The sequence below is a fragment of the Herpailurus yagouaroundi genome, unplaced genomic scaffold (genome assembly GCF_014898765.1).
Source record: "Herpailurus yagouaroundi ecotype Mexico unplaced genomic scaffold, PumYag 28, whole genome shotgun sequence".
Lineage (NCBI taxonomy): Eukaryota > Metazoa > Chordata > Mammalia > Carnivora > Felidae > Herpailurus > Herpailurus yagouaroundi.
In genome coordinates this window covers 130886149-130891888 of record NW_024412376.1, presented here as the reverse complement: position 1 = coordinate 130891888, position 5740 = coordinate 130886149, and the positions used below count along the sequence as shown (strand labels likewise).

The 5740-nt window shown below is 37.8% G+C and overlaps 1 pseudogene; it reads right to left on the bottom strand.

Annotated features, from left to right (window-relative positions):
* Nucleotides 1-1170: 1170 nt before the first annotated feature.
* On the bottom strand, nucleotides 1171-4072 carry LOC121041496 (profilin-1-like; annotated as a pseudogene).
* Between the last annotated feature and the right edge of the window lie 1668 nt (nucleotides 4073-5740).

Here is a 5740-nt window from a genome sequence, read left to right as displayed (position 1 = left end):
TCCTGGCATTTTGCATAAGTTACATCATTTGAACAATAGCCATCTTCCTCTGGTTTTCTCTGCTCAAAGCCTGAGGAATAAACTCTTGTTCTCATGTTACATTATATTCTGTGAATCATCAAAAGCCAACTGAAGAATTTCAGGAAATAAGAAACATTAGTTATTTTTATAGAAGGAAGTCAAATTACATCCAAACTCCATAGAAATGACTTTTTTGCTTCTGTGTAAGTTTCCAATAATAAGCAGTGAGGTGCAAATAATAGGATTTGGAACAGCTTGTTCCAAATACATTCAACTGTGGAGTGTCCTTTTCAGCTACCAAGAGCACACCAGTAACTTCTGTAATCTAACCTGCTGTTGCTGATAAACATGATTCACCAGTGAAGAGAGGGGTTCCATGGACCTTTGACTCATGTGTGATGCATAATGCTTGGAGACCCCAACTGAGGCTAATCTATTCTCTCTGCTGTGCTTCTGACCTTGGATTATTACCTGTATGTGGTTCAAGTAATGAGATTCTCAGGCAGAATCACACATTTATTTTCTCTTACAATTTAAGAGATCTCAGGGACTAGTTATGTTATTACCTGTCAAAGCAGGTATCCTTGGTTTCTAGGTCTCTCTTGCTCTCCTCACAACAATTTCAGTCTGTTGCTTCTGAAGTTGGAACCCAGAATAAATAATAGAGGCTCCTGAAATAGTTTCCCAAATCCCCAGACATGCATGCTTTCCCTAAGAAGGGTTTATACCCACATTCAGAGAGATAGAGAGGTACCCTCCTGCATTTTAATAACCCCTTTTAATACAATTTCTATAATGTTGGCATATCTATTTCCTAGGACTGCCTTAATAAATAACCACTTAATTTGATAACTTTATTTATTTTTCAGTAGAATGTTTTTTATTCAGAACCCCCCTCCCCTCCCTCCCCGCGCGCACGCGCACACACACACACACACACACACACACAACCACAGTTTTCCAATAACACACAGGTATGGGTAGGGAGAGGTGTCTGTCCATCCAGTCCCAGCCCCTAGCCCATGTGGTTTTGTCAGCAATAAGAAGTGTGGGGTTATGTCCCAAAATAAAAATGGTGTTATGTATGTGTATGGGAAGGAGAGGCACGCAAAAGCAGTGAAGAATAGTGGGGGAAAGAGACAGAGGAGGTCAGTACTGGGAACGCTGCAAGTGGGAGGCCACTGCATAACATTCGGTGTTGATCATACAGCCGTGGACACACACTTTGCCCATCAGTGGTACTAGCATCTTGGCAGTCCTGCCGACAGTGATGTTGAAAGTGGGAGCTCTGAGGGTGCTCTTGGTACGAAGATCCACGGTAAATTCCCCTTCCTGCAACAGTTAGTCCCAGATGAAAGAATATTTTTGGTCCCCAACTGTCCGCCCATTCACGAAAAAAACCTTGACGGGTCTTTGCAAAGCAGGACACCAAACTCAGCTGGCATGTTATTGACTAAGGTTTTATAGGGGATGGCGACCCAGATGGGGGGCGAGTCCTTTTGGGCCAGGACAGCCGCGTCCTGACACGTGACCTCTGCCAGGAGGTTGTGGATGTAGGTCGAGGGCGCCTCCGGCAGGCGGGCGCGGGAAGGTGGAGAGCTCCAGCACGCGCTGTCATTGGGACCTTGGCTCTGCTGTGTCTGATGACTTTAAATAACAAATTTATTTTCTCAGTTCTGGAGTCTAGAAGTCCGATATCCTGGTGTCGGCAGTGCCATGCTCTCTGGGAATGCTGTAGGGAACAATCTTCTGCTTTTTCTATGTCTGGTGGCTCCCAGAAATCTTTGGCTTTCCTTTGCTTGTAGCTTCATCACTCCAATCTTTGCCTCTGTATTTACATAGCCTTCTTTTCTGCAGGTCTCTGTGTGTTCCCTCCTCTTCTTACAGGATCACCAGTCATTGGATTTAGGGTGCACCCTAGTCCTGTATGATCTCATTTTACCTTAACTAATTGCATCTACAGAGGGCTTATTTCCAAATAAGATTACATTCTGAGGTCTGGGTAGATATGAATTTTTGAGTATACTGTTCAACTTAATGTACTATAAATAGTCATTTATTTTCTCAATTCAAAGCCAATTAGGAGTACAGACAGGCAGATTAAGGGGACTTCTGAGACTATACATGGAAAACAATGAGAAATGCTGGCTGACAATCTAACAATGAGGGAAAAGTCAAAAACTCTCAAACACACTTATATTTTGTGTACATTATATCAGAGCCCTCAAATGTATATACATAATTATTCTATCAAGAATGTGTTTATCTGGAGGCATTGTCCTATTACTAGTTCTTAGAGACCATTTTATAAATATTAACTTAATTCTTCATAATGAAACATTACTTTTTCTATAAAACAAAATATTCCTAAAAATATTTGATTTTCTTATTATCTCATTTTCTCATCTAAAATGTCACCTCAATAAGAAAAAAAAAAAGATGATAGATGTATTACTTCCAACATAAACTAGAACACTTTCTCAATAATATCAAGTATTTGTGGAGCATATCCTAATTAATTAGAAGTTTCTATATCATAATAATTAAGAGTGCAAACTCTGATAACAAACTCTATGGATTTGAAGCAAGGCTCTACACTTTACTGTCTGTGCTTTTTTTTTTTTTTTTTTTTTTTTTTAGTTTCTTTCTCTGTAAAATGGACAATATAATGGTACATAGTTCATAAGGTTGCTTTAAGAATTAAAAGATTATATGAATGTATGTCAGTGCCTATATGTGTGTATAGACATATATATAGGTATATATGTAATATATATGAAGGTATATACATAATATGCATAATATATAATATATTACACAGCATAGACATTATTATATGCCTACCAAAGTTCTAGGTCTTTTATTGGATGTCATATTATATTCACAATCAACCTTTAAATTAAATATAATTTTTAGCATATCCATTCTACAAATTAGAAAAAATGGTATTTGCCAAAGAGGTCAGTAATTTGCAGCCACACAGTGGAGCAGTTAGGATACTAACATAAGTCTTCTAGTTCCAAATATCATACCATCAGTTATTATATAATATCTCCTCACCACTTTATAGGTAATTAATAAACACTAGTTGATTAAGTCTATGCTCTGATTTCTGTTGATTTGACTTGTTCATAAACCTCTCAAATTTATGTTTCTCTTTAGTGGCTGAAAGTCACTTTATTAGTTATCTATCACTCTATGACTAATTACCTCAAATTCTAGTGGCTTAAAGCAATAATAATTATTTATTGTCTCTTACCATTTTTGTGGGTCAGGAATTTGGAACAGTCTCACCAGGCAGATTGTGATTCAGGCCTCTTACTAGACTGCAGTCAAGCCTTGACTGGATCTGGAGGATCCATTTCCAAGGATCCAAGTTGGTGCTGACTGTTGAAGGGAGATCTCAGTCCCTCTTCACATGGGGCCCTCCGCTCCATAGGGCTCTCTACTTGAGTGTCCTTCTGACACAGAAGCTGGCTTTTTCTAGAGTAAATAAGAGATCAGTACAGAAGTTCCAATGACTTTTGTGGCCTTAACTTGGAAGTCACAAAACTTCTTCACTTCTGCTGTATTCTCCTGGTCTCAGAGATCAGTCCTGATTCACATACAGGAGATTATTCAAAGGTATGAAGTTTTTTATGGGCTATTTTGGAGGCTGGCTTGTGTGCACAGCATGTTTCTGTCTCTAGCCTCTCTGTTTTGGTATTTCTCTCCCTTCCAATGGAGAGATGCCTCTTCTGGATCCTGTAGTAACCTGCTCCCTGAACTCACCTCCCCGTAGGTTTACAAAAGTAGAAAGGTGACCTGCCCAAGGATAAGCATGTGTCACTTCCAGCAGTATTATCCCTGCATGGAAATATACAGATTCAAAAGATCATCTGTCTAAATCATCCAACGAACACATAGGAAAACTGTCTATAATTTTCTCTTGCTTCTCCTGGTTCTTGCTCTTTTCATAGCCTGAGAGTTCAGTTCTTCCAGAATTTTCTGTGTTCTTAGGTATATTAGAGTTGTGTTTTCCTTCACCATCAGACAATCCTAATAGGTACATCTTCACACACACACACATGTCCAAGGATAAAATGCATGAGTGTGTTATATGGATAAAAAAACAAACAAACAAACAAACCAGAAACAGAAAGCCCTTTTTCGTTGTAGTTGCTTAGTGTCTCAGGCAACTGAATCATTTTGCTCAGGGAGACATGTGATCCCTGAAAGGGAGTTTAAAACCTGCCCTAGAGACACCTTTTACCTCTTCTTTTGTGAGGGCCTGCCATCACAGGCCGGGTGCTAAAAGACTACATTCCTTACAAATCTTGGCTTATTACTAATAGGAGTTCTGTTCATAGAAGAATTGTTGATTTAGTTAGCATTTTAGATTCATGGTTTAGTCCTGTACATATAAAAGTCAAAATATGTCTCTTATATACTATTGATATAATAATAATATTGGTGAATTTATGACTCTTTCATATGCTGAAAGATTCCCACATACTAATGTGTACAAGGTATTTCTTTTGTAAAAATTTTTTTTTCTTTAATGTAAATCCATTTCAAATGATCTGGTCTTTTTCTTCTTGCTTTCATTATTATAAACCATGAACACCAACTTCTAAAATATATTTTCTCAGCTGGAAGTATATATTATTAGTTAGTCTTCAAAACTAATAGAAATAGACATTGTGTTCCAATCACTTTACAACCTGAAAAACAAGCTTAGGGGAAGAAGGGATAGAATTATGTGTGGGAAGGTAAAAACAAGGATAATAGTTTCTGGCACACTGTTAAGTGTGTGTGGGTGGTCAAGACACCATCAGCTGAGAAGCAAATATCAGAGTATTTATGTAAGGTGCTTTAGAAACATTTCCCCTCCAAATTAACGTGTTGAAGTTTTGTTTTTTTTTTCTTTTTTTTCCTGAAATGATTAATTGGTATCTACATCCTTATACTACATTCTTTATATGTAGTATAAGGAATTTTTGTAGAATGGTATACTACATTCCTTATAAATGAGTCACATGTAACATGATGAATCAGGTGCTAACATGGCAAAGGCTACTGGACCATATTTCATTTGACGATGGGATTTCAGTATACTCTAAGTAGAAATAAAAAGATGCCCCTGTCGTTCACTTGTGTTGAGTTTTGCCATAAACTAACAAACACACTGTTTGCCATAAACAGTGTGCCTGAAACACTCAGGCACACACAGGTATACATACGAATTTTCATAGGGAATATCAGCTTTCTTCTGTATCCAGCTAGGTGCTTGGATGTTTCACATGTGTAGTAACTGTGTTCTGACTGCTGATATCAGGGTTTGTGTATGTGCAGATTTGTATAAATACTTTTGGACATGAAAACATGTACATACTTGTTTTCATGTTTTATTATCTGTGTGGGCCTTGGATGTGTCTGTGTGTTTGTGTCTTATGTGTCCTGCTTGTTAATTTATTTCATTCCATGCTCCCTTGTTACTGCTTCCTCATACCTGTAGTATTTTGCTTCTCTTCTTTCACCTCATCACCCCCCATACAGAGTTCACATAACCCTTTGAATCACATAAGTCCTTTTTAGATTAAATGACCATTTGAGAATTCAGAATTCCTTTCTTTTCCTCCCACTTTCCTAAACTATTTCTCTGTGTTTTACAGAAATCTCTTCACTATTGTGGGTTGACAATATCTAAGATACATTTTCCTTGTGTGGGAGAGGAGAA